Consider the following 8703-nt stretch of genomic DNA (forward strand, 5'->3'; position numbering starts at 1 on the left):
CGTGAGGACGTGGCATCGTCTCGCTGAGCCTTAGTTTCCTCCTGCATGGAATAGGGAGAGCAATAGTACCTGCCTCATTCAGTTAACCTGAGGATCTAGAGTAGCATTAACATAAATCACGCGTGGGGCACAGAGCAGCTTATGTTATGAGGTATAGCAGGCTGTGAGCTCCTGTCGGCCTCTCTCCTCCTCAGCTCTGTGCCCACTGAACTCGGCACAAGTGTTGGCCCATGACAGGTGTTTATTATGCGGAAATGAATGAGAGAGACAAGACATTTGCGGATTTCCTCACTTTCCAACCAGGAATTCAAATGTGTCTCACATTCCCATACCCTTACAATAAATCTGTTCAGGAGAAAAAATGTGTACGCCTTGTAACAGACAGCCAGATAGCACTGAGATACACAGAAATTAAGAATAGTGTCTAGGCCGGGCGCGGTGGCTCAAGCCTGTAATCCCAGCACTTTGGGAGGCCGAGACAGGCAGATCACGAGGTCAGGAGATCGAGACCATCCTGGCTAACACGGTGAAACCCCGTCTCTACTAAAAAATACAAAAAACTAGCCGGGCGAGGTGGCGGGCGCCTGTAGTCCCAGCTACTCGGGAGGCTGAGGCAGGAGAATGGCGTAAACCCGGGAGGGCGAGCTTGCAGTGAGCTGAGATCCGGCCACTGCACTCTAGCCCGGGCGGCAGAGCGAGACTCCGTCTCAAAAAAAAAAAAAGAATAGTGTCTAAGGGCCAGGCGTGGTAGCTCAAGTCCGTAATGCTAGTACTTTGGGAGGCCGAAGTGAGCTAATTGCTTGAGCCCAGGAATTTGAAACCAAACTGGGCTACATGGCAAAACCCTGACTCCACAAAATACAAAAAAATTAACCAGGCGTGGTCGTGCACACATGTGGTCCCAGCTACTTGGGAGTCTGACGTGTGAGGATTGCTTGATCCCAGGAGGTCTAGGCTTCAGTGAGCCATGATTGTGCCACTGCACCCTGGCCTGGGGAACAAAGTGAGACCCTATCTCAAAAATAAATAAAAAGAATGGTGCCTACCACCACCCAGCGCCCAGTTTCCTTTGCCCACTGCAGGCCTATTATGTTTGGATGACGAGGCCAATACTCTCAGCCAGGAACAGCGGGGCTGGGGGTTGCTCCAGAGCTCTGGGATGCTCAATTCAGACTGTGGGCCTTGCTTCCCAGGTCCATTTCTGGGAGTGGAGCTCAGCTCATGTGCATTTGGGAAACCCCTCAACACTATCAGATTACTGGAGTCTGAGAGGATGGTGACCGACTATCTGCCACCATGAGGATGCAAACCATTTCCTGAGAACCTACTGAATCCTCACAGCAGCCTGTGAGGTAGGTCCAATCTCTTTTCACAAACAAGAAACCCAACCCTGGAGAGATCAGAACCCATCTGCCTCATCAGCTATAATGTGACAGCTCACACTGCCCACTGCTGTCTCCCCCTGTGTGGCCACTCTGCCCCTGGAGCAAGGCTGTGACCCGGATGCCCAGTCGCCAGTGAGCTCTGCTCCCGTGTCCGTGTCCTCAGGGTTTTTGCCTGCTGATATGGTTTGGCCGTGTCCCCACCCACATCTCATCTTGAATTCCCACGTGTTGTGGGAGGGACCCAGTGGGAGGTAATTGAATCATGGGGGCAGCTCTTTTCCATGCTGTTCTCATGATAGTAAATAAATCTCACGAGATTTGGTAGTTTTAAAAAGAGGAGTCCCTCTGCACAAGCTCTCTTGCCTGCTGCCATCCATATAAGCTGTGACTTGCTCTTCCTTGCCTTCTGCCATGATTGTGAGGCTTCCTTAGCCACGTGGAACTGCAAGTCTAATTCGACCTCTTTCTTGTGTAAATTGCCCAGTCTCGCGTGCATTTTTTCCCGCAGTGTGAAAATGAACTAATACACCTGCCACAAGGGCTGCCTCTGAGCCCCAAACCCCAAGTTCACTTTCTTGACAAATAAGAATGCTTCAACTTTTACCTCCATGCTGCTGATGAGGTCTTGTACTCTGATGAAGGCCTGTGGGGAAGAAATAAAGAATAAAACCAGCTTGCCTTCTTGGCTTCAAAAGTGGGTGATTGGCTGGGGATTGGGAAGTCAAGCTCACCTAGACAGTGAGCCACAGAGGAGAGGAAGGGAGCAAGCAGGGATTAATCATCACGTGTGCAGGAGGTTATACCACTCAGTGAGGTGTGGCTTTATCCCCGAAATTGGAACATGCAAAGAACAGCAAAGACATCCTGGTTGCATCAGTCATTTTGGGATCAGGTAAAACAAAACAATGATGCCACAGTCTGTGGCGGTGCCTCCTTGGGAGACTCTCGACCCAAAGAAGAACAAGCCGGTCTGACCCTCTGGCGGGGAAGGCAGCATCACAGCAGGAGAGGGTGAGATGCATGGCCTGACGAGAGATTGCCTTGCACATCTTGGTGACATGGGTAGAATGCAGGGGACAGCTATGCCTACCCAGTGTTGCCACAGACACAGGGGACCCCCTGGTACTGCAGAGGGAACGGAGGAGGGGAAAGCTGAGAGGGCATAAAGACAGATTCTGGAAGAAGGTGGAGGGGTAGGGAATGAATCCCACCAAGTCCATGGAAGGCAAACTCTTATGTAAATCCTAAAATTGCAGCCCTTGCCAGAGACTTTAACTCATGGACCTCTAGAAGTTTCTGAGGAACAAGCAGACTGGTGTTGGCTAAGCCAGTTTTGCTGCTTTCAGATTCTGCCCAGGATTTGGAGGAGCATGAGCCACCAGGTCAGGCTGCTTTCAGGCGGCTTTGCTGTCACCATTTCCACCAGCTGTGCTTGCTTACATTGCCCCATTCAAAATGGGCTGACTTGTGCCTAGAGGAGGCAGCAGCTCTGAAGCCCTTTGAACCGAACATGCAGAGCAATCCTGACCACTTGCAGCCTCCACTCAGCAGCATGGCATCCTCCCTCCTGAAAAGACCTCGGGAGATGAGCGAGTCCCCGGCCTCTGGCTGCCTTGCAGGTGACCACAACGCAGCTTCATCTTTTCATCCCACAGGGCCAGGCTTCCTGTCAGAGACTGGGGACCCAGGGAGAAACATGTGTCGGCCCCTGTCCCCCCCCACAATTCAGAGGCCCACATTCTAACCGGGGAGGCTGGTCAATTAAACAGATCACGACATCTAGAGCTAAGAGCTCTCCGACTATGAACCAGATGCCTGGAGAACACAGTTGAATGGTCTGAGCACGAGCAGGGGCGGGAGGCAGCGTTAAGTGAGGCATTAGAATCAGAACCTGGCAGGCCGGGCGCGGTGGCTCAAGCCTGTAATCCCAGCACTTTGGGAGGCCGAGACGGGCGGATCATGAGGTCAGGAGTTCGAGACCATCCTGGCTAACACGGTGAAACCCCGTCTCTACTAAAAAATACAAAAAGCTAGCCGGGCGAGGTGGCGGGCGCCTGTAGTCCCAGCTACTCGGGAGGCTGAGGCAGGAGAATGGCGTAAACCCGGGAGGCGGAGCTTGCAGTGAGCTGAGATCCGGCCACTGCACTCCAGTCCGGGTGACAGAGCGAGACTCCGTCTCAAAAAAAAAAAAAAAAAAAAGAATCAGAACCTGGCAAACAAGTGTTTGTGGAGAGGAATTTGTAGAAAAGGGCAATGCGGGCATCACATGGGCCAAGGAACAGAGGGGTAGCAGTAGCTGTTGTGCCAAGCTGCAGGTCTTATATGCTACCCTCTAGATCTGGGTTTCCTTAAAGCAACTTGAGAGGACAACCCTGCAAAGCCTGGCACAGTGGCCGAGAGGGAAAGGAGCATTCAAGGTCTCAGTCCTTGCTCTGAGCCTACTTCTCTGCTTCTGGGCTCCAGCCATCTTTGTGGAAAGGGGACTGGGGACTGCTAGTGACACCCTCTCAAAGGTCTTTCTAGCTCTAGGTCGGCTGTGCTGGGGTCTAGGATTTGCCCACTGAGAAATCTGTTTCTGAGTTCCTTCAACCTGATGCATCCTGCAGTGTCACGGCTCCTGGTCAGAGTGGTCAGAAGGCCCCTGAATGCACTCAGTAGAGGGAAGCCTGGGAACGGAGGCACCTGCAGCTCTACTCAGGTCCTGGCCAGAACTCAGCAGCTCTTCTCTGCCATCTAGTGGGGATGGCAGACCATCACTGGGGACCACCCTGTGCAAACTGGTGAGCCTCAGTGCCTGTCCCAGAGGAAAGAAAGGCAGGGGATACCGGATTTAGATGAAATAGCAACTCCTAGCCTATTGTCAACATCGTCTGGCTTTTTCAAAACATATCGTGCTGATTTTTTTTGTTTTTGACACAGAGTCTTGCTGTGTCACCAAGGCTGGAGTGCAGTGACATGATCTTGGCTCACTGTAGCCTCTGTCTCCCTGGTTCAAGCAATTCTGCCTCACCCTCCCAAGTAGCTGGGACTACAGGCATGCACCACCACACCCAGCTAATTTTTGTATTTTTTTGGTACAGTCAGAGTTTTACCATGTTGGCCAGGCTGGTCTTGAACTCCTGACCTCAACTGATCTGCCTGCCTCAGCCTCCTAAAGAATTGGGATTACAGGCATGAGGCACTGGGCCTGTCCCATGTTGTACTTAATAGACATTTACTATATACAATTGTTTTTTAATTTAAATAAAATCAATGAACAGTGTTATTTTAAAAATCTTGTGGCTTTAATATACCCTTTCTATTCTCAGGGAGTGTTTTGGGGATACAGGCTGGGGAGTTAAATAAATGACTGAATAAACTTAGTTGTTACCCAGGCTGGCCTGAGGTCCCAGAGCCCCGTACGTGGCACAGCTGGTTTTCAGCTAGGCTTCTTAGTCCTGGTCTGGTCCAGTCTCCTCTCTCTTCATGCCTACAAGTCTTGACCTAACCCAAGGCGGGCATCACATCCCTCTTTGCAACTCCTTCAGTATCAGCCCAGGAGTACGCACAAAATGAACAGCTCGTTAATTGACTGTGGGGAGATAAAGAGGGAAGGGGTAGGGGAGAGGGGTTTGGAAGCCATTCCTTCCTCCATCTCAGGTTCTAGATGGAAACACAGCTCAGGAACATACCTGGGCTTTTCCTTATATGCAGAAAGGGGTCAGATGTTTTCAGCCATCTCTCTAGCTTTCATAGACTAGGCCAGGAAAGGACACAATGAATCAAGTCCATGAATCCCACCATGAAGGTATGTGGGAAGTGCCTACATTGCTGTCAGAATCAGAGACCTTGACCTTAGTTGGCAGATGCTAAGAAAATCAGCATCGTGTGCAGCATCATGGCCAGTGATTACACCGATAATAAAAGCTGCCATTACAGAGTGCCTATGATGTGCCAGGCTACTACCAGGTGCTTCCCATAGATGACAGCTAATAAGAGTGACAGCCAGAATCTGAGATGCTGCTCCTGGATCAGGCTTTACGGGAACCTTCTCATTTGATCCTCAAAGCTTTGTAAGGATGGGGCCTGTCATCACCCTACATCTATAGAGAAGCAATCTCAGAAAGGGTGTCACCTACCCAGGCCCACAGTGAGGAAGTGGCTGAGCTTAGATCTAAGCCCAGGTTAGCCTAACTCCAGAGGCTGCTGCAGTCTGTGGCCTCTCCATGCCACCTGGGTCCCCATCTGCCTTCTTAAGGGACCCCACAAGGACCAAACTCCAGCTTCTGCTGGCTAGATGCTTACCTTCTTTGCTGTTTCAAAATCTAAACCTTCTAGAGCTTCCATGGCCAGTTCACGCCAATCAGTGTCGGTGACACCCAAGCAAGCAATCTGGTAGGCTTCCTTGAACAGTTTCCTATCCAGGTACTGGTACATGGGAGCAGACTGCAGGATTTCATCAAGGGTAAAAAGAGGACTGTTTTCAGAGCCATGGAAAGAGCCAGATTCATACAGAGCCTGCCTCCAGATGCGTGGGACAATTACCCACACCTGGGGAGCAGCCCTGCAGCCGTCAATCAGCACCCTGCCCAGCCTGCCCAGCCCACGCTGCGTGCTCCATTCTGCGTGCTCCATTCTGCACCCCTCTCATGGCTGGGCCACTGTGCTCCACAGCACAAACTGCCCATCCTCCCCTCCTTCCCACCTGTGGGCCTGCCTCACCATAGGATGTCATCCTCGCGTGGAGTGCCTTTGCCCCTCCCCACTCTCCCTCTGGAAAATACCTATTTGGCTTTCAAGGCCCTATTGAAATGTCACCTCTTCTGGAGAGTCCTCCCAAGCCCCTCAAGCCCCCACCCCAGGTGAAGGAGTCTCAGCTTCCTCTGCCCTTTGTCCAGATCTCAGGTTGTGATGCAGTTACAGGCCTGTTCCCACAGCAAGGCCGTGCACAGCCCGTGGGCTGTGATGGGTTGTACCTGCCTCCCTTGGTGGGTCCCAAGGCTATGTTTGCTGACAGAATGAATGAGTTCCTGGGAGGAAGGGGTCTGGGATGGCCTCTTCTTCCAGGGACTGAATCCAAGAAAGGTAAATGATTTGCTCCAAGTTACCCTGGAAGCCTCTGGAAACAAGTCTCCTGCTCCCTGCACTGGACCAACGCCCTCATACGAGATGGGGTTGCCTTGCTGTGAATGCCCATGAATAGTTCCTAACGACTTCTCTTTCTTAGGTTTATGAAGGGCTTTTGGCTGTCCCCATAGGCCTGTGCAGTAGGTATTATTTCTCCCTGGCTACAGCCCAGGAGACCGAGACTCAGAGAGGACAACTGACCTGTCCCAGCAAATAGCTGGCAAATGGAGAACCTCAGACTGGAGCCAGAGGTGACTTGACTCCAGGTTCTGTGCCCCTTCCTGTATGTGGTCGTGTGCATATGTGCATATGTGTGTGTGTGTTACCAGTGGAGAGTCTTGACCACAAGCCATCAGGTTCTTGGTGTTTTCAACAAAGAGCTGAACAAAACACACAAAGCCATGAAGGAAGGAACGAAGCAACAAAAGCACAGATTTGTTGAAACAAAAATACACTCCACAGAGTGACAGCTGGCTTGAGGAAGAGGCTCAAGAGCACCAGTTGCAAAATCTTCTAGGGTTTGAGTACCCTGCAGAGGTTTCCCACTGGTTACTTTGTTATACCCTATGTAAATGAAGGAGTGGTCCACAACCATTCTGATTGGTTGCAGAAGGGGACCAATCAGAGGTACTTTTCATTTTTTATCTGCTATGCAGTGCAAAGGGAGCCTCTGATCCCTTTGTTACTTCGGTGTGGAGAGGTGAGGTTTTCCTTTTGATTCAGTTCTAGGAAGTCAGCATGAATCAGCCTTAAGTTTCCTCCCTCCAGACCCTATTCTCCTGAATCATGCGGGAACAAGAACCAGTCTGAGTTTGGCCAGGATGTCTTTAACAAGGAAGGGCCTTGCCCTTGTTTTAGGCCAGCCAGTGTGCTTCAGGGGCCTGCGTCTCTCCTGGCTTCCTGGGCAGGAAAGAGCAGTCACCCAGGACCTCTGTGCTAATGGTTCCCAAATGTGGATGTGGAAGTGCTGTTTTCTCTGTTTGGGGCCTTTATCTTTGAAATTTCCAGTCTCATTTTTTAGTTTTAGTGTTGAAGGCAAGTTTTTTCTTTTTAAGCTTGTGTAAACCAAAAGTAAAAGTCTACGCCCTCCATGCTTCCCTTGAATGAACCCCTCCCCTTGGAGAAGGGGGATTCCAAAAAAACCCTAAAAAATTAGTTCCAACTATCATGGGCATAAGGGGTCAGACATGCCTCATTTTACCCTCCTCCCTTTGAAGTTTAGACACAATGGACCGATATTAACAAGAAAACTGGGGTCTCAAGACTGACAAAACAGACTCTGTAGCAATGAGGCAGGATAGTACCTAGTCTGGAGGCAGGAAACTTAAGGCCAATTCATGCTGAATCAAGGAAAAACACCAAGGTCTGGGGGAAGCAGGGAGTCTGAGGCCAATTTGTGCTGACTTCCCAAAGCTGTATCAAAAGGGAAACATCTGGGTCTGGAAGCAGGTGCCCTAAGGCCAATTAATGCCAACTTCCTGAAGCTAAACCGAAAGGAAAAACCCAGCTCCCCATGCCTAAGTAGCAAAGGGTCAAAGGTTACTCTTTCTACAACCCTCCCCCTTCCACTGTGGCTTAGACAAAAAGGGAGAATGGCTTAGAGTGGCCAGGGCCAAGCAGGGACCATCCCTTCATCTGCATAGAGTGCCATTCACCTCAGTCTTTACTTAGCCACAGACCAAATCCTTCAACTATATAAGGGGTAACTGATAGGAACCTCAAAAGGAGTACTTGGAACCCAGAAAACTCTGTAATCAGGCCCTTGAGCTGCTTGGGCCCACTCCCACCCTGTGGAGTACTTTCTCTCTTTTATAAATCCCTGATTTTGCTACTTCAATCCTGTGTTTCAGTCCTTTGTTACTTAGTGTGTTTTGTCCAATTTTTTGTTCAAAACACCAAGAACCTGGACAACTTACACTCAAGGCCCTCCTTCCAGTAACAGCAATAGAACACCATATTTCAACTTGACTCCGATATACCATTGATGGCAGTGGCTACTCCAGATCACTGAGTTTTGGACAATCAAATGTAGCCAACTGTTCTACTGTAGCTCCCAGCTGCAGCAGGGAGACGTGGCTGGGGCTGCACGCTCCATGAAGCCCTTCCAAGTTAGGGTGGGAGCTCCCCAGGTGCCACTGCAGCTGCCCAAACCATTGGGTTGCAGACCTGGGCCTCCCAGTCCACAGAGCAGGCAGGAGCCCTGCCCTTTGGG

Source organism: Trachypithecus francoisi, unplaced genomic scaffold (genome assembly GCF_009764315.1).
Source record: "Trachypithecus francoisi isolate TF-2019V2 unplaced genomic scaffold, Tfra_2.0 Lachesis_group0, whole genome shotgun sequence".
NCBI classification, from domain to species: Eukaryota; Metazoa; Chordata; class Mammalia; order Primates; family Cercopithecidae; genus Trachypithecus; species Trachypithecus francoisi.